The sequence below is a fragment of the Camelus ferus genome, chromosome 11, assembly GCF_009834535.1.
Source record: "Camelus ferus isolate YT-003-E chromosome 11, BCGSAC_Cfer_1.0, whole genome shotgun sequence".
Lineage (NCBI taxonomy): Eukaryota > Metazoa > Chordata > Mammalia > Artiodactyla > Camelidae > Camelus > Camelus ferus.
This window is the reverse complement of record NC_045706.1, coordinates 70,221,284-70,244,444: the sequence shown is the minus strand read 5'-3', so window position 1 is coordinate 70,244,444 and position 23,161 is coordinate 70,221,284. Positions and strand designations below refer to the sequence as shown.

Below are 23,161 nucleotides of genomic sequence, written 5' to 3'. Positions count from 1 at the left end.
GCCGCTGTGACCCTTGGGTGGGGACAGCCCCAACCAGAGCGTTCAAGGAGTCAACTTCCCCATTCTAGGACTTACAGGAAAGATCGTTGTAAGATAAAGCAAACTACCACAGTCTGAGTATTTGTGCTCCCCCTAAATTCATTTGTTGACATCCTGACCCCCAAAGATGATGGTACTAGGAGGTAGGGCTTTAGGAAGTGCTGAGGTCAAGACGGGGGAGCCCTCATGAATGGGGTTAGTGCTTTTCTAAGAGGCTCTGGAGGGATCCCTGCCCCTGGCACCATGGAAGGATGCAGCCAGAAGGCGCTGGCTATGAACCAGGAAAGGGGCCCTCACCGGATGGTAGCCAGCATGGCTGCCTTGATCTTGGGACTTTCCAGGCCTCCAGGACTGTGAGCAACACATGTCTGCTGTTTATAAAGCAGCCCAAATGGACTGAGACACATCTATAAAGGATAAAACTGGTCCAAGAGATTTACAGAAAGGCACTGAAGTCTATCAAGAAAAGCTAAAATATCTCTATCTCTAGAGATCTGCAGGGACTGAGTGACACTCCCAGCTGCCCTCCTGTCCTCCCCGAGGAGGCGCAGACATGGCTACACATTGCTGTAAGGGCTGGGCTGGGGGACAGAGGAAGGGTCTGGACCCCCGCCTGAGAAGGAAATGGTGCCACGGCCTACTGATGCAACTGTGAAGTAGGTTCCTGATGTGCCGTCTCCTGGAGATGCCAACGTCAAATACTTCAGGTTCCCACTGGGAAGAGCCTCTTTAACCACGAGCAGGACAATTAAATACTATTTTTTCCTTTTTGATACGAAAATATACGTGATTGAGGATGTTCTTAAGATAAGGAACACCATAAATTTGTTTTTCACGCTGAGAATGAAAGGAAGGAAGAGGTTTGTGATCCCTCTTTGGAATCTGAAGACATTTATTTCTGGCGTTGGAAGGCTTGTATTCAATCTGAAGTTGAACCAGGAAACTTTTTTTTTCTTATTTTTCCTTTTTGAACTGAATTATTTCAAAACACTGATTCAAGGCTAAGAGAACTAAAATTTTATGGGCGACCAAAGAACTATTTTTACCCTAAATGAGAGGAAAAGCTTTACTTATCTGAAAATGTAGTCCATTAAAATATAGTACCTCAGGGCCCACAGCACTCTGCCCTTTGTAGATACTGCCAGTTAACATCTAGTAAGCATATACCGCAAAGCCAGGTAACGGTTACCCCATTTAGTCTTCACAACAAATTTATAAGGTAGGTACAATGAACCTCTCCCTTTTGGGGTCGGGGGGTAGCTCAGTGGTAGAGCGTGTGCTCAGCATGTGCGAGGTCCTGCGTTCAATCTCCAGTACCTCCATTAAGAAAAAACCCTCTTCCATTTTAGAGATTAGGAAACTGAACTTTAAAGAGAATTAAAAACTTGCCAAAGGTCACAGAGACTAAGCAGCAGAGATGGTGTATGACTGAGGCAGTCTAGGAGGAAAATCACCTCCATCTGCCTTCCTCCTCAGTTCCTGGCACAAGGCTTGTGTCTAGTCTGAACTAGAGTTCAGGTGAAGCTGCTCATGGGCTTCTGAGCGACTCCCCATTGCTAGAGCCCCCCAGATATGCGCATAAAGCTCACTTCTCCCAGGTGCAGTGTCCTGCAGCCTCTCCCAAAGCACATGCCCTCACCACGACCACTGCCTCTGGGATTTACATAAATCTAGCTCAAATATGTGGGAGTATCAGTCATCAAAAGAACTACACTACACAGGGAACTAAAGTCAGTATCTGGTAATAACCTTTAATGAAAAAATATGAAAACGAGTATGTATGTATGTATATGCATGACTGGGACACTGGGCTGTACACCAGAAATTGACACACTGCAACTGACTATACTTCAATAAAAAGAAAAAAAATTTTTAAAAAGAACCAGACTAAGAGCAAGTTGGTATTTATTATAAGAATAACTTAATTTTTTAAATAGCAGATTTCAATTACACCTGCTTAGGTAGTCTCATTTCCTAAAAGATACAATTTAAAAATTTACAAAAAGTTATGAATTTTGTTCACTGCATTAATGAGCTAAATATTAAACAAGAGAATGGGGAAGGATAATCTATGTGCATTTAAAATTTCACATCCCTTGACTTATTTGCCAAACTTATGGTATAAATAATATATGTCACCATAAATAAACTCAGACCTTATGTTTCGGGAGGTAAATTTTTCAAATCCATACCATGGCAAAAATGAAACAAGCACAGAAAGAAAGGCCAACAGCCATCAGAGCGAGGGCAGTTTCTCTCTAGATAAGCCTCTATCTAGCCCACACAGGGCAACAAGGCCCATTCAGAAGACCAGTGCTGGATAAAACGTATTCAGCTAATTCCAAGTAGAAAGAGAATGTTCAAGGAGGTACTGAGACAGTATTACGACAGATCATGGCAAACTTTATGGAAGAAGTAGTAGCTAAGCTCAGCTTAAAAGAAATACGTAGGGGGAAGGTATAGCTCAAGGGGTAGAGCGCATGGTTCGCATGCATGAGGTCCTGGGTTCAATCCCCAGCACCTCCACTAAAAATAAATAAATAAACCTAAATACCTCCCCCAACACACCAATAAATAAATACAAGTAAAAAAAAGAAATACGTAACTTGGAAAAGGCGGTATTTTACATGTAGTGAATGATATAAGGGAAGTTTTAAACATGAGAAAACACAGAACATATGTGGTGACGAGGGTTATTCAGATTTGCTAAATAAAGCACAGAGCTCACATGAAGGGGGAAGAAAACTGAAAAGGTAAGAGGGGCCAGACTGTGGACAAACTTCAAGGCCTTCATAAAGAGCAGACCCTTGTTCTATAGGTAGAGGGAAGCCACCATTTTTGGGCAGAGGATCTTGATCAGAACTTGATCAGAACTATGCTTCACAAACACAACAAGTAGAATGTAGGATTGATCTGGGAAAGGGGGCAGGGAAAAAAAAAGAAACGACACTGAGAAGACCAGTCAGAACACAAGTGCAAAGACCAAGAAAAGAAACAATAGCCTGACACAAAGAAAGAGCTCTGAGAAAAGTGGGGGGAGAGGGAGCGGCTACATGGGATGGGGAGGGGTGATGAACGTGAGAGACGTGAAAGGACTTGTAAGTGCCTTCACAGAAGGGCAAGGGATAGAGGAGAATCAGAGATGGTTTAAGAGGGTTTGTTAAGAGGGGCTGAGATTAAGGGAACACTAATGGAAGTAGGGAACATGGGTTTGGGAGAGACAAGTTCAGTTCTGGACATACTGAGTCTGCCATGCTGGGAGGCCATCCAGGTGGAGGTGTCAAAAAGACAGTTGGAAATGAGAGTCTGGAACTCCAAAAAGAGGTCTTGGCTGCAGAGCAGATTAGGAGGCATCTTCACAGGGGATAGCTGAGTCACGTGGCTGCCAGAGAAGAGAGTGCCACAGAGGAGTGGAGGGAGGACAGAAGAGAACACAGGCCAGACTCCCCGGGAAGATGCTGTTGAGAGTTAAGAACTCATTAAGCTTTGCTACTTTCCTGATCACGAGAAAACGGTTAAATACCTGGTCAAAAGTTGACCGACTGTAAATGACTACTGACTCACTTCTTATTTTTTTTTTTTTACTAATTTTTTTGACTAACTGTCAATGATAAAACACACCACACATCAGGACATATGAGGCTATGCAGGTTGTTTCCTTAAAATGTTGTTAAGGCCTTTTTGCTATTGTAAACAATATTGTGATAAGTGACAGTTCTGGAGCTCTGTCATGGTATACATCCTCAACACCTCCCTGAAATCAAGTTTCTAGAAGCAAAATTATAAATAGGCTTGAAAAATGTTTTATTGCCAAAACGTCCTCCAGAGTCCTCTGTACTCCCACCAGCTTTGCACAGGGACACACGTCTTCCATTTGCCCACCCTGGCTATTTAATCTTTTTAAGATAGGTAAAAACTTACATCATTAATGTTTTAATGACATCCCAGTTTCTGAGAGTAACATTTTTTGTATTTTTACCAGCCATTTCATTCTTCTCTTGTCAACTGATTACTCGCATCCTTTATCCACTTTCCTACTGGGCTGCTCATCTTTCCTCTGATTTTTGATAGCTCTTCAGCTGTTACTCTTGCATCACATGACACGTCCATTAATTTCAACATTTTTACCATGCGCCTAGAGAACTTTTTAATACAAGGTAGTCATTATTTGTGTAGGAAGGCAGAGTATGAGCATACTAATTATTAATATAAATCAAAGTTTTGAAAAGTCCAAGAGACTCTTCTGCCCATATTCACAGGAATGTTGAAAAATCCAGGAAAGAGAAGAAAGATAATAAATCACACTGTTCCAAATTACTCCTCAAATGGCCCAAGAATGATGGACTGTTTAACACCAGACACACGACTTTCCTTATTGGGCCCTAATTGCAGCCCAAGAGAAGAAAACTTCACCATACATTTAAAACTCAACTTGCTTAAAGGCAATGTCCCTCTAGGCGGTGTCATCTAGACAGACAGGACGCTGCCTCACTGCTCTCCACGTCCCTGTCAGCGAGGCGCTGACGAAGCTCCGCTTTACAAACAGGACTGGGCCTGGGGAAGCGGTCTGTACTTGAGGGGCCTCACGCGGCGGTCAGAGCAGACCTGTGATTTGCTGGGCGGGGCTACAAATGCCCCGCTCTGCACAACTCCTCCTCGGGTTCTGTATTTGCACCACTCACCCCCAACACCCCAAAGAGGAGCAGGACAGAGCCCCCTCCCTCCGCAAGGAGGCTGAGACCCCGGGCAGGCCTTAGCGTGGTCTCACCCAGGAAGCAACACGATTTCATTCCAGCCCAGGCAAGGACATGCACTGGAAGACAGTCTCAGACAGCCATGGCAAACTTGTTTCACTTTGAATGTAACTCCCTGGCAGACTCTGCAATTTCATAATAAAATTTAAAAAAAAAAACAAAAAAAAACAAAGCAAAAACCAGAAGAAACGAACAAAACCCCCAGCTGCTTCACATGACAAACATTTACTTCAGCACCCTGAGGCCCACTGAGCGGGCGCTGCACCCGGCCTGGGGGCCCAGAGATGGGAGTTCAACACCTGCTTCAGTTCCAGAGTCTGGAAGAGAGATGTGATTTAAACTATGTACATTTTTGCATCATAGAGAGTGTTTACTTGCTTTAACGGACTGGACGGCATGGATTAGAGGTTCCTGATAGGCATCCTGAATCAGTTAACATTTGCAAACCCACTACCGGATTCAGACAGTCATTGGTTAATGTTGAAAGCTGCTAATCAAAAACATCTCCAGTGAGATTAAGTCCAGGATCCTTATCTTTCTTCAAATCCAGAGAGTTTGGTAATCAGCATAACAGATACTAGAAATGACCTTAGTACTAGAAGAGTGGTGTGCAAGCTGTGTGGTTTGGCAAGACCTCACACAGGGACCACTGCTCTGACTGAGCATGTACATGGGAGTCTGGTGACCCCAGTGGCCTATAATATTTGGGACTGTACCCTAGGCCTTAAGATTCCTGCTGGCTCCACAACTGGTTCCCTATAAGGGACTTCTGTTGTCTGATCCCACCTAGGTTAAAAAGAATTCTAAAACCAGATTAGCACCTCTGCCTGAAATAAACCTTTCATAAATGGTACTTGTGACAGAGTTTCTACAGGGAGAGTAGGGACTTCATCCAGCTTAGAAAAGTCTCTGAGACTATTTTTGTGCTTGCTTGCTAATAAATTTCTGTGTGTGTGGCAGAACGCAGTCTGAGTGCTGCTTTCATTGCAGCATGCCATCTGGAAGGCAGGCATGGGGGGCTAGATCTACAGCACTCACTTATCTGTAGCTGCAAATGTGAGCAGTACCTCTCAAAAAGAACCGGACACCCACACAACTGAATTGGCTCAGGTGGGTCACAACAGACAGAGAGCCACACACAGGCATCCAGGACAGTGTAATACACACAACAGAGTCTTCTCATACAAGGTACCCACACAGCAAAGATGGCTAATGCTCTCATGGGAACAGGCTACCAGAAAGGACCTTACGGAGAAAGTGACAAATGAGCAGAATCTCGAAGGATTAAAACAGAAGTTTTCCAGAGCAGGGGATTCTGAGTAGATGGAACAGAATGTTTGGAAAAAGCAAGAAGAAATGTGGCTCCCTGAGAGAACTGCAAGCGGCAGGCCTCCGGGAAGCTGCAGTGTGGACCAGCAGGGGGGTGAGGCAGGAAGACAGGCGGGCGGTCGGAAAGGCTCTCCTGGACTTGCTCAGGAGTCTGTTGTACAATCAGGTGAAGCCAAATGTGTTCAGTAAGAATCACCTAAAATATGACTCCCAACCCCTCTACTTGAAATCATGATTTAGTAGGTACGGGATACGGCCTGGGATCTCAATTCTCAACAAGCAATCCATAGGATCCCGATCAGCAAAGGGCCGAATTCTGAGTGACAGGAGCAAAATGATGACTTTGCGGACAGCAGTCAGGCTACCTGTAGAGGATGGACTGGACGACTTGGGATTAGAGGTGACTGACATACAGATGACAGGTGAGGGCCTGGGTGAAGGGGAGTGGGGCTAAAGGACAGGTAAGCTAAAGCAAAATGAAGGCCGTGAAACAGACAGGATTTGGTGGTGGTGAGACAGGAGGAAGATTTAAAACAAACAAATAAAAAAAAACCTTAAAAATATCATTCACTGAACAAATATTTTTCTGAGCACTTACTGTATTTCCACCCAGTTCTAGATCCTGTGGTACAGTAATGAACAAAGAGGTGACTGCCTTCAGGGAACATACACTCTTAGGAGGAGGAGAAAGGACAAATAAAATAACTCAGTCAACACAGAGTATAATAAATAGTATGTCAGAAAAACACTGTGAAAAGACGACACAGGAATGCGGACTACAATGCTGGGGTGCAATTATCAATGGGGTGCTCAGGCAGACCGCTCTGAGCGTATCTGAAAGAGACAAGGAAGTGACCGCTCCAGGCACAGCGTGCCTGGCCTGTCTGAGGAAAAGGAGGGTCCCGGGGGCTGAGAGGAGAGACCGAAGCCGGGGACGGTGGAAGAGACCAGAGAGGTACAGGGCTGGGGCACAGCCACACAGGGCTCGTGAAGACTAAGGAGGAGGGGAGGTCCCCGGACGGTGCTGAGCAGTCTGGCTGCCAGAGAGAACACAGCAGGAAACCTACTGCCCACCGCTTGCTTCTGGAAGTCCGGTGCTAGCGACGCCCCCGCTCATTTACGTGCCATCGTCTACGGCTGTTTTCCGGCGACAACAGCAGCGCTGAGTAGCTACGACAGAGACTGTTTGGTCAACAAAGACTAAAAATTTTTACCATCTGGCCCTTTGCAGTTAAGTTTGCCAACCCCTTATGTGGAAAACAGACTGAAGGCTGGCAGGCGTGAAGGGCAGATGAGTCAGGAGGCTCCTGCGATCAATCAGGGGAAGCACAACAAGGGCCTGGATGACCATGCAGAGAAGGGTGTGGATGCTTATTCTCCTGTGATGGCAGGAGAAGGAGGATTTGCAGAAGGACTGGAAGTGGGTAAGAGAGAGCGCAGGACCCTAGGTTTTGGCTTGAGAAGCTGGAAACATCCCCATAAACAGATGAGGACAAAAGGAGGCACAGGACCTGAGAGAGCAGGAATTCCGTTCTGACTGAGTTCAGTTAGGATACGTGTGAGGTACGGTGCTCGGAAGACAGTCCCTGATCCGAAAGAACTTGCATTCCAGCCGAGCAGAAAGGAAAACGAATCATCTCCACACAACCAACAACTAAAATGACCGGACTAGGCGCTAGTGTTATTCCATCGGCGGGAAGCCGGGGTCAGAGACAGCTTCTTGATAAATAAATAGGTCCTGAAGGAGGAATATGACTTAGCCAGGCAAAGGAGGAGAGGGAGAATGTTCCAGTAAAAGAAAAAGTCACCTCAGCCATAAGAAAGAATAAAACAATGCCATTTGCAGCAACACGTATAGAGAGATCACCATTCTAAGTGAAGCCAGAAAGAGAAAGAAAAATACCACATATCACCCATATGTAGAATCTAAAAAACAAGAGGACACTAATGAACTCATCTACAAAACAGAAAGAGACTTGCAGACACAGTAAACAATCCTAGGATTACTGGGGGGAAGGGCACAGGAAAGGATAAATTTGGGAGTTTGAGATCTACAAATGTTAGCCACTATATATAAAAATAGATTTTAAAAATTTCTTCTGTATAGCACAGGGAACTACAGTCACTATCTTGCAATAATCTTTAATGAAAAAGAATATGAAAATGAATATATGTATGTATATGCACGACTGGGACACTGTGCTGCACACCAGAAATGGACACATTGTAAATGACTGTACTTTAATAAAAAAGAAAAAGAATAAGTCACAAGTGAAGACAAGCAACAGCACCGGGTGTGTGCCGTGTACAAACTGCAGACAAAGGGAGCCCAGAGTGCTAGGCAAGGGGTGTGAGAGATGAGGCTGGACATGTCCAAGCCTCCTTCCTGAAAGGCCCGCGTTCCTTGATAACTAACTTGGGTAACAGGGAGCCACTGAAGAGTTTGGAGCAAGGAAGTAACACAATCCCTCTGAGTTTTTATTCACTTGAGTAGGTGGTTGAGTGGCACCAAAGTATAAAGTAATGAGTCTGCTTTTCTTACTGGAGCTGCTCAATAACCAGCTATTTCCCCTTTGGGGTTACTCTACAAAGGAGTAAATGTTCGGTCTTTGTTTTTAACTGAACTCTCTTGATGCAGAATCAATGCAGTAATAACAACAAAAAGCTGAGTTTTTAAAAAAAATCTCCAAAACAAACAGGCTCAAATCCAGTACTTAAAAGTTTAAACGCAGCCCCAGACTTAATGCTTGGAGAGATACTTAATGGTCACTAAAATCTTATTTCAATTTTAAGACTTAATAGACATAGAGTCAGCACTCTTTCTTAGTTTGTAAGACTGGTCATAAAAATACATAAATCAGAACCTTAAGAAATCACTAACTCCAAAAATGAGCTGATTTTTTTTTCATTAATAATAGCACAACTCTTTGTAGGCAGAGAACCAAACACTTCTGAACAGCCTCTGTGGTGTGACCGACAGAGTCAAGTCAGAGCCTTTGTGGGAGAACCAGGTTATTGGTAGAGGACTCCAGGTAACAGAACTTGGATATAGCACGTCTCCCTCCTGTCCTGCACCAACTCTGTGAGTTATACAGGAAAGCAAGTATCTCCATTTTACAAATAAACCCATCTGGGCCTTCTCTGAAGGGCTCAAGTATTGCATCTGCCTCTCCACATGCTGCATGGGGGTGTAATCAACGTAGGAGCCAGATCTGGTCTTAGGAGATAATGATGGCCCGGTTCAAGTAACATTAACCTCTATTCTGCTTTTATCGCCTTGAGTTAGTTTAATGTTCTTTGCTTTTCTCATCATCCTTAGGAAGGCTGCTTAGTTTAATGTTTTTTGCTTTTCTCATCATCCTTAGGAAGGCTGCTTAATTATTTATAAATCACCATACCTAGACACCCTGGTGATATTTATTTTCTGAGTTTCCCCAATGAGATTTTGGATTCCTCCAGGGCATGAACCAGGTCTTAACTAATTTGTGCCAAATATCTGTTAAATAAGTCAATTAATGAATGAGGGGGATGGGGAGAATAGCATAAACAATTTTAATATAATTTAAAATAGAAGTTGAGGGGAAGGTTATAGCTCAGTGGTAGAGCATGTGCTTAGCATGCATGAGGTCCTGGTTCAATCCCCAGTCCCTCAATTAAAATAGATAAATAAACAAACCTAATCACCTCCTCCACACCTCACCAAATAAATAAATAAATAAATTAAATTACATAGAAGTTGAGCTTTACCACCTATGCTAAAGGCTGACAGAAGTACTGTTAGGTTATGAGAAATAAATCTGAAGTTCTACAACTTTCTGCTTGCACGGGATGACAGAAATAACACACACACTTAGAGTTATTGCAAAACTAAACCTACAGACTGGTTTTCATTCAGTACCGTGTGACATTATTTTGGCCCTAGGCATAGATAATTTTGAGGAAGTTCAAGTGTACCTAATGCATGGTTTACAGAATACAAGGATTTCCATAACAACTATCAAGAAGTCAAGTTCTCCAAATCCTCATACCAAGTGACTTTCAGGCATAACGCCAGTAACCACGGACCAACATCCAGTATTCCTCTGAAACCCCGGCCCCCACCGCCCTCCAGAACCAGCATCTGGGCCACTCTGCTCCTTCTCCCCGATGCTTCAGAGCACCTATTTCTTTGACCTACTGTGTTCTGCTGGCCCAGGCTTAATCTTTACATCACAAAGTTTAATGAATGCTCTTAGTAACTGACCACCCTGCTCATCTAATGAACACTACTACTCATAAGTTTACTGTATGTAGAATTTCACCAATTATTATTCAGTATTATGTCTAAGTGTGATCCTGATTAAACAGGAGGTTTTGTTGTGGTTCTGGAGGGTGATGGGGCGCTGTAACTCTAGCCAAAGTGACTGAGGGGGGCTGTAAGATGAAAGCAGAGGATCACCGCTACAAGGATAAGGTTAATGTGAAGAGAGGCTTACAAGAAGTCTTAAGGTGAGCCTCTACTTTTGTATTTAATTTGAGAGAACTTTAAGTAAATTAATTATGAAACGTAATTCTCACGTATTTGGTTGATAAGAAGGTGAGATGTGAGCTGGACAAATTAACATTGCTTCTCCCTGAATCGAGGCCTCTGCCTGCATGGAAGGAGATTCTGTTCTGTCTTTAGCCTCTAGCTAATCTATGTTTTAATCAGTGGTCTTTTTGGGGGAGAGGGGATGTAAAAATGACATATTTTAAAAGGCTCTGTGGAGGACTGTATTGCAACAATGCAAAGCTCTTCCTCTCCCAAACAACATGCAAACCAAACCATACTGGCCAAAGTTACCTATTAGAATTTAAAACGTACAGCAGAAGCATGAGTACAGTTTATTTCATTCTCAAATGTTATTTCCCATCTTTCTACAATTCTTCCTTATACTTGACTTCAGCGACATTCATTTCTATCCAACGTTAGCCACTCAGCTACCTGACCACAAATTCTGACCATTATCAATGATTAAGTCACAGAAATAAAGGAATGTATCAGTGGAACTTTTCTGAATAGGAAAAGTTTAGATAAATACACACAGCAGGAAAACAGCCCGCATTTACTGAGGTATTGCTCTGTGTCAGTCACTGTGCCGAGAACTTCAGTCATTCTTTTATTTCATTCTCACCACCCCTGGGAGGCAGAGTGAAATACAAAATGGGGGTTAGGCAGTTCAGTGGAATAAATAAATAAAAACCTAGACCTTGATGTTCTGGTTGGTCATAAACTCAAACCAGCCACTGAGCTGATAAAAAGGGACTGCAACACTCAGCTACATCGAACAGTTCTACCCGATTCCGTAATACTCAGGCCGTATCTGAAGCCTGGATCCATTTCTGACGATACATTAGAGGAAGGATACCGACAAGCTGGAGTTAAGTATTAAAAAAAAAAAAAAAAAAAGGTCAAAATGGTGGAGACAACGTGTAGCAAGGAACAGCGGCAGAAGTGAGCAGGTGCTGCGTGGAAAAGTCACATTCCAGGTGGATTGTAATCTCCAGAGTGCAGGGACCAAGTCAGATAAAAATGTTAAAAATAGCACCACATCCTAAACAGTACTTTCCAGTTTGCAAGACAGCCTTCACCCTCCCAAAAGGACACGTGGAAGAAAGGCAGAACAGAGACTAAGAAGAGCAGCTCTGAAGCCACAGGGCCCGCACCCGACCTCCACCCCTGCCCCTCACTCGCTGGGTCACTTCTCTGTGCCGGACTGCCCTTGTCTGTAAAGTGCAAATAACAGTAACAGACCTCCACGGCAAATAAACTAGTACACAAAAAGTGCTTAAAACCCGGCCTGGCACACAGATAGTGTGAACAGCGGCAGGTGTGCGGCACTGGAGAAGCCCCAGGCCCTCAGAGCTGTTTCCTCATTTGAAAAATCAGAGTTATCATGAGCTGCCTTACAAGGATGTGAATTACATAAGACAACAAGGGAAAGTGTTCTGTAAATCTCAGTTCCTTTCTCCTTCCATAAACATCTGCATCATAATCTCTACAAGAGCCTACTATGCGCCGGGCACCATGCTAAGCATAATCTTTATCACCCCATTTAATGCTTGAAACAACTGTAGAGAACGCTGACGTCCTCACCTTCCGCACAAGGACAGCTACCTTCCCGAGGCCGCGGAGCTCAGTGGCCAGCCAGACAGGGAACAGGCTCGTTGGACCCCACAGCCCAGCTCTGAAGCTCCATATGACATGGGTCCTCACACACACCCCTACAGTTGTGCACCTTGGCCGCTAACAGTGTGCCTGGTGAGACCTCACATGCATCAGATATTCAGTAGATGGTTCTTTAATCAAATAAGCTAAGGATAGCTGCCGTCCGCTGGGTACCACTATTTTGCAGAAAGAGGCGTGTGGACTAACTGAGGCAGAAAAGCCCCTGTCCCTGCTCCACCTGAACCCAGTGCTGGGAGACCTCAGACCCCATCATCTGGGCCAGCTCTCTCTCTCTACAACAGGGAACCTGGACAGCACAACCTTCCAGTCTAGCTCAAGGACTCTATATCCCTCCTGGTGGCACTTCTGATAGAGATGGAAAATAAAAATAAAAAATCTAGAATTTTAAAACCAGAAGAGACCTCAAAGTTCTGGCCCAAACCCTTTTCAGTTACAGACCCATCTAACTGGAGACCTGAAGGACAAAACTCTGGGGCTTCCAACTTCCAATTCTACATTGCTTCCTTTATAATGACACCGAGAAAACATTTCAAACAGACAGGATTAATAGAAACATAACCGGCATCACAAGACCCCCAAATAGTGGATGCCGAAAGTAAACAGCACCTGGTAACTTTCATTGCTCTAAAAACTCAAACTCCATTAGTCACTACCAAACACCAGGTTTTCCTGCTTACAGTAAGAATTTCAAATAAGGACACATTAGGATCTTCTCTTTTAGTTCTGTGAATACCCAATTCTGATAAATAAACAGGCTGACCTCAATAAATTACTCTGATAACAAAAGTCTTACAGAAGCTCTACTAGTTTTGTTTTGTTTTTTGAAAAGAATAATTTACAGAAATACTGGATAAGATTCTGAAACTATTTTCACAAAGGTCAAACTAAGATCAACAAAAAAATTTTCATAATCTCTAGGGACACTAAAATGCAACTAATTCAACTAGAATTTTACATATTCAAGTATGGTAAAAAAAAAAAAAACTTTAGGAAAAAAGAAAGAGTTCTGGAGCTAAATATAAAAAGCCCCTTCTAAGATTAAAATGTAAAGCACAAAATATTTTAAAAGGGAAAAAATAAGAATAAAAAAAGCAATTTCCACTATAATACTTAAATGTTATTTAAGTCATATTAACAATTATTTATTAAGCATATTATATAGAACAAATGGTGGCCCAGGTCTGACTCACTATGCTCTTAACCACTATAATTCCCTAACTATAATAGACAAAATGTAAAAACTACAATGAAAAAAAAAAAAAACCAGATAAAATGTTATGGTGGGACAGGTGAGATAAAGGAACATACAGTGTAATAGTTAAGTATATTAAGGTTTGGAGCCGGCCAGCCTGGAGTCACATCTCAGCTCCACTTACTAGCTGTATGTGGTGATACCCACAGCACAGCCATCCCTCAGGATCTGCAGAGGATTTGTTCTTCAAATACCCAAACCCACAGATGCTCAAGTCCCTTACATAAAACGGTGCAGTATTTGCATATAACCTATGCACATCCTCCATATACTTTAAATCATCTCTAGATTACTACAATTCCTAATGCAATGTAAAGACTGTATAAATACAGCTGACCCTTGAACAACACAGGGGTTAGGGGCACCAACATTCGCGCCGTCAAAATTCAAGTATAACTTAGAGCCGACCCTCTGTACCTGAGGTCCCTCCAGATCCACATCCACGGATTCAACCAAGAGCCACCGTGAGCACTGCACTATTTACTGTTGTGAAAAACCCGTGTTTACGTGGACCCATTCAGTTCAAACCTGTGTTGTTCAAGGGTCAACTGTAATTGCCAGCACTGCAGCAAATTCAAGCTCTGGTTCTTGGAACTTTCTGAATGTTCTTCCCCCAAATGTTTTCAATCTGTGGTTGGCTGACTCGGCGGATCCCACATATATGGAGGACTGACCGTATGCATCTCAAAAGGCTACTGTGAGCATTCAAAATAAAATGCCTATAAAGGGCTAGCACTGCACCGGGTACCCAGTCAAAGCACCCAATAAACGTCAGTTACCATCATCATTCCTAGTACAGTCCTCACACAGTCACAGGAGGATTCCGTCCCTGCCCATGTGTGAGCCCAGCATCCATTCCCCGCTGTTTCTGCTCAAGCAGCCTCATTTCCCTGGAGGATGTCATCTGTCATCCTCAGTCCCTCCAGGGTGGGCACGTGGCTCAAGCCTGACCAGACGCTGGTTCAGAAACGAGCACATGGCCCACACCTATCAGCCTGTGGGACTCAACTCCAGGATTTCTGTTGGAGCCTCTGGTAAACAGAAGCTCCCTTTCTATGTACAGCTGACCTGTGAACAACTGAGGGGGGCAGTGCTTAAGGGTGACAACCCTCCACACAGTCAAAAATCCAAGTACAGCTTACAGTCTTCCCTGCATATAAACGGTTCCTCCACGTCCGCGATAGGGGATCTGCGGATTCAACCAGCCTCGGATCCTGTTGTGCTGCAGTGTTTTCTTTGAAAACAATCCCTGTATAAGTGGACCCAGGCAGTGCAAAACCACAGTGTGCAAGGGTCAACTGAAGAGGGCAGAGAATTGAGAGTTTACAAGGAAATAACTAACACAGAAGGAAAGAGCTGAGAGATCAGGTTCTGATGGTATTGTTTGAGACCTTGGTTCCAACTGTGCCAGAAGGTCGATCGTTACACCCATTTCCCATTTCTGGGAACCAATGAATTTCTTTTTTGGTTTGCTTAAGCCCATTTGAGAGAGTTTTCATTTTGTTTTTGTCATTTACTTCTGAGAAGATCTAACACACCCAGTATCACTCACCTCCCAGAACACAGGAGAGCTCAGCAGTGAAGGGCGTGGCTGTGGAATCAGAGACCTGGTTCCCAACCCTGGTCCTAGCACTCAGGAGCTGTGCGACTACGGGCAGTCTGTGTGAGCCTGCTTCCTCATCTGGAAGGGCTGCTGTGCGGATAAACGTGATAAAGCATGTAAACTGCCTGACAATGAGTAAATATTCAGTTAGTAGAAGCTGTTATTTTATCACTGACTCCTAAATTGATTTTTATACCTAACCTCCCTTGAGCTCCAGTCTGTATTTCTGGCCATCTCCACTTAGACAGTCCCTCTCCACCCTCAACTCCGATATTTCCACATCTCATCTTATCCAGCCCCCACACTTCCCAAGACACCCTCTGCCCCTCCCCAAAAACCCCACTGGAGATCAATTCCTCCCTGACTGATGAAAGTGTATTCTAAGCATTCTCTACAACCAGAATCACAGGAGTCACTATCCTAGACTGAGCCTTCTTCCCCGTTATAACCAATCGATCACTAAGTTCTGGTAAATCTCTGTGGCCTGACCAGAAAGAATGTTCTCTTCTGGGTGGGTAAGAACAAGGGCAGGTCTCCTCCCAGTCCAGAAGGGGTGACCTTTTCACTGGCTTCCAAGAAGATTGCCAATCCTTTTACTCCCTCCTTCTCGTATTTCTCCTTGTGGCTTCACTTCTTTCCATAACCAGGATAGATTTTTTTTTGTTAGTCCTTTAATTTTGGGCCCTAACTTCATCCTACAATCTAAGCAACTGAGACTAATCTCATCTTTGCAGCAACTACACCCAAGCTGCTCGGCATCACTGGAAACCATTGTAACCGTGCAGACTGACACCACTACGAGTTGTCTCTGACCGCAGCTGGACGTTCAGAACGGCCTGGCAATTTCTACCCCCAGCCAACCTGTCTGCATTTCTCAAAATGGCTATTCCAAACCTCCGTCACCCACCTCGCTCAGCCATTACTTCAGCTCCAACTTTTTAATTCAACAGATGGAGGTGCTTCCTATTTATCTGAGCTCATTAAGGTGAAACTTCTTCCACGTCTTACGCCCAGACTTCTTAATGTATCTACATCTATAAACCTCATCACCTCATTCCCCTCAGTCAGAATGGCTGGCGTGTACAAGATACACGATATGGTGATGGAATAGACAAAAGAGGCTTTCTTTCCATTATGAAGGGAAAATCCTGCCTCCTCTAGTGCTTCTGGTATCTTAATACACATATAGATCACCTGGGAATCTTATTAAAAGTCCATATTCTGATTCAGAAGGTCTGGAGTGGGGCATGAGGTTCGGCGCATCTTCCGACAAACCAATGCTGTTGGCTGGAGCAACGTTTGGAAAAGCAGGGTCTAGATTCTATCCTGTCTCATCTCCTCAGGGACCTTTTACTCTAAGTCAACACCTTTATCTCCCGCATCTTAAGCATCTGCCTCTCTCCCGGGTGCTCCCGCAACTCGGCACTTAACATACCTGCCTCTTCTACTTGAGAACAAGCCCTTCTTCCTTCCTTTCCCAGCTACCATCCAATTGTCTCCGCGGCTTGGCTCCACAGGCTAAGTTTCTATGAAGAGCAGGTTATGTCAATGGTTCCCAAACTTCCTTGGTTCACGGAGTAAGTGAACTAGTGTCTCAGTAATTTTTTCATGGCATCTCTAGGCCAAAAGAAATAGCTACTGGTTCTCTTTACCACGTAGCGCAGGTCAAACCGCTTAGCGAGTATTTAAGTCCTACTAATTTAGCACCTGTCGGACACTGCATAATTTTTCCAACCTTGGAACTGGCCTCATTTCCTGTTTCACGTTGATTTTCAGGCAGTGCTTACTATTTTTTTTGTCAAAGCAAGCCCTGAAAACCCAGCTGCAGAAAGGTATGAAGCCCCCAAAGGAAAACAATGATCAAGTGGAATGTCCAAGAGATGTTTTCCTGTATTTCTCTTGAAATTTAAAAATATTCTCTGGCACTCCTATGAGTTTCCTACAGTGCCCTGGGGTGCCTCAATGCATAGTCTGAGAACTGTGGGTCTAGGTGGTACTCAGAATAGCAGCATTCCCGCTGCCTGGGAGATAGCTGGAAACGTGGAATCCTGGGACTCGCCCTAGACTCACTGATTCAGAATCTCCACTTTAACAAGGTCTCCAAGTGACTCAAACACCATGAAAGTTTGAGAAGGCTGGTCTAGAGTCTGCCTCCCTCTCAATCATTCGTACTCAACTCAATGCTTTCTGACTTTTGCTCTTGTAACTGCAATGAAATTACTACCAGCAAAGTTCCAAATGATGCCCTCTCACCTTTTTAATAAAAGCAAGACATGTCTTTCAGTGCCAATCCTAAGTAACCCTCTCTGTTGTGTTTAATACTGTCGATCTTCTTGCATCTCTATTCTTCCAAGGTTTCTAAAACACCAGTGTCTTCTGGTTTTCTTCCTTTTCTTTCAATAATGCTTTCCTCCGATCCCCTTTCTCCACCAAAGAAGAGTTTTGCTTCCCCCAAGGCTTCTATAATTAGCACTAACTACTGCTACTCAGAGTTCTTTCCCCAGGGGACTGCAGCAACTCCTAAGGCTTCAGCCACCATCTATGTGCTGAGCACCGCAGTCCAGAAGGCTCCCTGCCGTCTCAGACCTGTAAAACCAATTTCCACTTGTATGTACACAGGCATATGAAACTCAACATTTCCCAAACAATTTATGGCCTGTCTTCCCTGCTTCCAAGTGGATCTTCCTTCATCAAATGGCATCGTGTTCATCTTCCCTAGAGAAGCTTCAAAATCACCCTTGACCCATCCTTATCCGTTTCCCTTGCCCCACACAATCAACCAGATCACATATTCCTTGCCATATGTCTCCAACCTGTCTGAATCTCTCCATCGCCTCTATCTTAAAAGAGGTCCTTATCTTTTGCTTGGATTCCTGTTGGCAGCCTCCCAACTCTCTCGCTGCCTCCAGGACTGCCGTGCTCTGCTTCAAACCATTCTCCATTCTCCACTTGAGAAAGTTCGCTTTCTAAAATCAAAATCTGATGTCACTGCCTTCCTCTAAATCCTTCAGTCTCCAATGCCAAGCAGTGCTTTTCAAACTGGCAGAAAAATTTGCACTCACAGATCTAAGAAGCTCATTATAAACATTTCTTGCAAGGCTGTTTTACCTTAAACAGTCATTTGAATCTCACACTGTATTCCATGGGAAACCACTTATGCTGTGGCAGAGTCAGGTAGTTACAACAGAGACCACACGGTCCACAAAACCTAAAATACTTACTATCTGGCCCACTGGCAAAAAGTCTGCTGACCCCTGCATTACACTGTGAGCACTAGTAAGGCTCAGGCTGTGCTCCACTTGTCTTTATATCCCTAGCACAGGTCTAAAGAAAGTCCTAAAAAATACTAACTTGAGGAATTAGAATGTTGTTACAAATATCTTCAGGGGCTAAACAGGGGATGTGTCCACAAAGTTGATACAGATTGCCCCCAACCCCTAAGGAAGATATCCAGGGCCAAAGAGAGATGTTCCCTCATCACCCAGTGAGCTCTGAAAGGCCGAGATGAGACGGGGGAGCTGAATACCACCACACAGAGGCGAAAGCAGGTTCTGAGGGAACTGCTAACAAGTCCATTAGACGTAAGGCTGTTTTCCCAAAGAACTTCCGTGTACCTCTGTACCACTCACACCTGAGTCCGGAAGCGGCTAAGAGGGGGTCAGGAACGACCATTCAGAACAACCGCTGTAAGGATTCATAGTTCGGGAAACTTTGTAATTGCCTCATATTTTTCTTCTCCAAATGATGAGAAGCAAAACACTTAAAACCAAAATATTTTTAGGTAAGAGGAAGAAAGTGGAGTGCCAGGAAGACAGTTCTACCTTATAGTCAATATTTTTAAGAAAGTTATTATTTCAAAAATTCTGTATGAGGTGGTAATTTGGAAGGAATAGGAGTGGAGGGGAGAAGATTTAAAAGAATACACAGTGCCTCCTCTAAGATCTAAACCAACAAAAGAACCATGAGATGCCCTAACAAAGCATGGCATGTCCTAGGGACAGGAGGCAGTTACATTTGCTAAAATAAAGATGTATGAGGAACAGAGAGAAATCAAGCTAACTTGAGGCCACAAATGCTAGGCTCAGGAATTCAGACTCGATTTTTCAAGCTACCGAATGCCTGAAATCATGTAAGCCAGCGCTGATAACAATCTGAGTATCATTTAGGACAGGAGTCAGCAAATTCTGGCCTGTGGGCCACAGCGAGCCCATCATCTGTTTTTGTAAATAAAGGTTGAGTGTAACCCAGCCACGCTCACCCTTTTACATGCCGTCTATGGCTGCTTTCCTGTTACAACAGCAGAGCTGAGACCATACCGCCCACTAAGCCCACAACATTTACTATTCTTCTGGCCTTGTGGGGAAAATCTGCTGGTCCCCCACTTTAGGAAGATGAATGTAAAGATGAATGTAAAGGGCATTAGTGAGGACAAGGAGATGACATTCATGGCTACTGGGGAAAAGCACACCAAAAAAGGTGATGAGGGTCTAAACTGGAGCTGTGAGAGCTAAAAGCCGAGGAAGGGTGCATGAGCCTCAGTGTAGGTGAGAACAGAACCCACCCTGAGGGAGACAGACAGACAGGCTGAAACAAGAGCGTGAATCAATCCGATGCAAAGACACATGACTGGGAGGATGTCAAGGACATGGATTAAAAAACTGAAAACACGATAAAGAGCAAGTTTCAGAGGGAACATGACACAGGATGAAAACTTTAGTGCCAATAAGACGTACAGAAAGTACACCTTAGTGTGAGAAGAAAATCCAACTAGAGAACCAGAATTAAGAATCAACAGCTCGGTGACGGTATCTGAAGGGACAAGATTGGATGCGATCAAGCAGGTGAGACAAGCTAGAAGTGACAGCGAGCAGTGGATCCCATTTACTCAGTAACCAGTGCGTCAGCCCTGAGGCTGGACACTTCACGTTGTCACTAATCCTCCCAGTAATCCCGAAGTTGGAGGAATTATCCCTATTTTACAGATTAGAAGCCTGAGTTTGGAAAGGACTCAGGTTGAAATCTGAGGTCACAGAGCTGATGTGCAGCAGGGGCAGAAATGAACCCAGGTCCACTTGCTGTCAGAGCCAGTGGCTGATCTCCATACTACATGCAGGGAGAAGAATTCTGACCCCAAACAGGGACACACCTACGTCCCGTGAGAAGAAAGGAGGTCAGCAGGGAAGGAATGGTTGGAGAGACTACAGAAGCCAGAGCAGTGCAGTTTCATGTCCGCCACAGAAGAAGGAAAGGAAGAGGGAACGAACGGGGAACGACAACAGGAGGGAATTCTGGTAACATACTACCTGCCAGCAGCCAGAACGCGCTCACACGTCAGCTCATCCGGTCCTCTGCACTGCGTGACACAAGTGCTACTGGCAGCCAGTGAACAAACGTGAAAACAAGCCAGGCAACTTGCTAGCATCACAAGTGGCCACTGGCAGAGCCAGATTTAGGGTCCAGGCATTCTGACTCTGAATCCTCCACTCAAAACCAATACAACATACAACTTCCCATCAAGGGCTACAGGGTGGCTAAGGAGAAAAAAGGCAGGAGAGAGAAAGGAACAGGTCATCTTTACAACAGGGCCATAGTAACTTTCGAAAGGTTAGTTTTGGAACAGTGCTTGGAAGCACATGTCATGTTATAAGCAGGTTAAGGAGTAAGTAAGTGATGATGAAGTGAAGGCAGACGGTATCACCTACCTGTAGAAGCCCTGGGAAGAAAGATGAGACTATTAACTTACGGGATTGATACAATCAAGAAAATGCTAATCAGCTGCTTTAGTTAATATACGCTCTTCTTTGCCAACTTACTGGTTGTTAAGAGGAATGTAGAACAGCTAATAAATGTTCCTTGGGTATGAGATATCAGATGTCACATTTTTTATATCCCTTATCAATTAAGAATACCCCCTGCACCAACTTTCATTCAAACCCCAATATGAAAATCTCTGTGACGTTTTAAGAAGCTGTCTGGCTTTCACCATGGATTTGAAATCTCTGATTCAGAAGACCTATAGTGAGCCCCTGACAGTAACGTGATTCTGATGCAAAACTTATACACTTAAAGGAACCATACTGCCCTCTGTATGTATTTGAAAACGATATCTTAGTAAGTGTTTAAAGATTAATATGAACTTTACTACTTGACCAATATCTTTTATGATAGATTTACATGAAAAAAAAACTAACATGCTCAAAGAATTGCATACTATATTTGTATACTATCAAAAGAATGTTCCTTTAAGTGAGCAGTTGGTATCTTTCTTGTGTATGAGTTTGTCTATGCTGAAATTAAACAACATTCCACTAGTGCATTTCTGAAATTATTTCAATAAGGAAAGAGAAAGATTCGTTTGATAAATATTTGGCTTATCCCCAATGTTATAAAATTAAGAAATTTCTGTATTATGCATAGAGCAGGATCAAGTAGGAGACCTGAAAATAAATGCAATACTCCACAGAACATGCATAAATAGAAACATACTTCACATGTCTTACTCAGCGGGCCAAGCTATTTTCAAATAAGCTTTATTTTCTTTGTAAACAACTAGAATAATTTTATGCAGGGTCAACATAAAAAGTCACTTCCTTTAACATGTAAGTAGAGTAGTTCACATCTTAATGGTTTCATGTTTCAGCTGTTAAAAATGATTAGTTTTAGGGGGAAAGTGTGGCACCTACAAGCAATTTCTTAAACCAAGGACAACATGAGCTTCTCAAAGTGCATTTTCCACTATGAACACGATTATTATTATTATGAGTCAAGTTCAACAGTGCAGAAACCAAAGTAATTCTGCAAAATAATAGCCACAAGATATTAAGAGTGAAAAAGACATACAGCATGACTGAAAAAACAGCCAGCCCCCAGATGCCCCCCATTATTTTAGAGAGGGGAGAATTAATTCCTCAGATTTTGCTGTAAAACCTATTAACTTACAGACTACCTGGCAAATAAAAGAAATACTAACTAATACCAACAAGTTACAAAACAGTCTAATCTATGTTTATGCCAATAAAAGCTATAAAATAAGTATAAACTCATTTGTGTGAGATTTGATCCAACAGCTTTTAGGTACTAGAGCACCTGTGGGCAGGGCTAGCTCTTAAGATTAATTAACATCCAAGGGTTTCATTTTTTCAAATGCACCTTGAGTAATTAAATTAATGATTAATAAAATATTTATTGCCATTTGGCTTCATTCTGCTAAGGGTGAGGGCATGGGGAAGGAGAGATCCTTTGACGGAGGTGTCCCTCAGACTGAGCTATTTCATTACCCGCGATGTAACACAACTTCTGAAATTCAGCTCAAGGTGCCCTTATGAACTGACCCACTTCCTTTTTCACATTGCCAAGGCTATATGCCAGCTGCTTAACCAAAAGTAGATTCGTTTTAATTAAAAAGAAGGTTCTGGTAGCCCAGTGAAACCAAGTCAAGAATTCTGAATCTAAAGCTGAACTTTGCACAGGGACCTATACGCAATATCCTGATATACTCTTAAATGAAAAAAGAATATGAAAACGAATATATGTATATATATGCATGACTGGGACATTGTGTTGCACACCAGAAACTGACACATTGTAACTGATTGTATTTCAATAAAAACAAAGAAAAAAACTCAGTGAAAAAACTCCAATAAAAATTTAGAAAATTATGACTAAAAAAATTAAAAATTAAAAAATAAAGCTCAACTTTAACAAGTGATGCCAATGTTAACCAACACAACCAACAGGGCAAAGACTGAGAGTTGAGGCCTAATAATTCGAAAAGGCATCGCTGAGAGCTAAGAACAGGACCGCCTTTTTAAAAGCTTCTTACAGTAATCACTCACTCAACGTTTCTTCTGCTAATCAGGTCAACATTATGCCCATTGTAGAGATGAAGAGACCAGAGAGGTGCTGGGTGACTTGTTCAAGGAGCTAAGGCAGCCGGACGACCAGAATCCGGAGCAGCGCTAGCAGGTCCTAGTCCC

General features: G+C 43.4%; 1 protein-coding gene and 1 non-coding gene across 5 annotated transcripts in view; one reads left to right on the top strand and one right to left on the bottom strand.

Moving 5' to 3' along the window:
* Positions 1-23,161, bottom strand: part of EGLN1 (egl-9 family hypoxia inducible factor 1) — a 53,093-nt gene that overhangs the window by 13,710 nt on the left and 16,222 nt on the right. The gene's annotated exons all lie outside the window — the stretch shown is intronic.
* Positions 2,493-2,565, top strand: TRNAA-CGC. Its single transcript has one exon. It is a non-coding gene; the product is annotated as a tRNA-Ala (tRNA).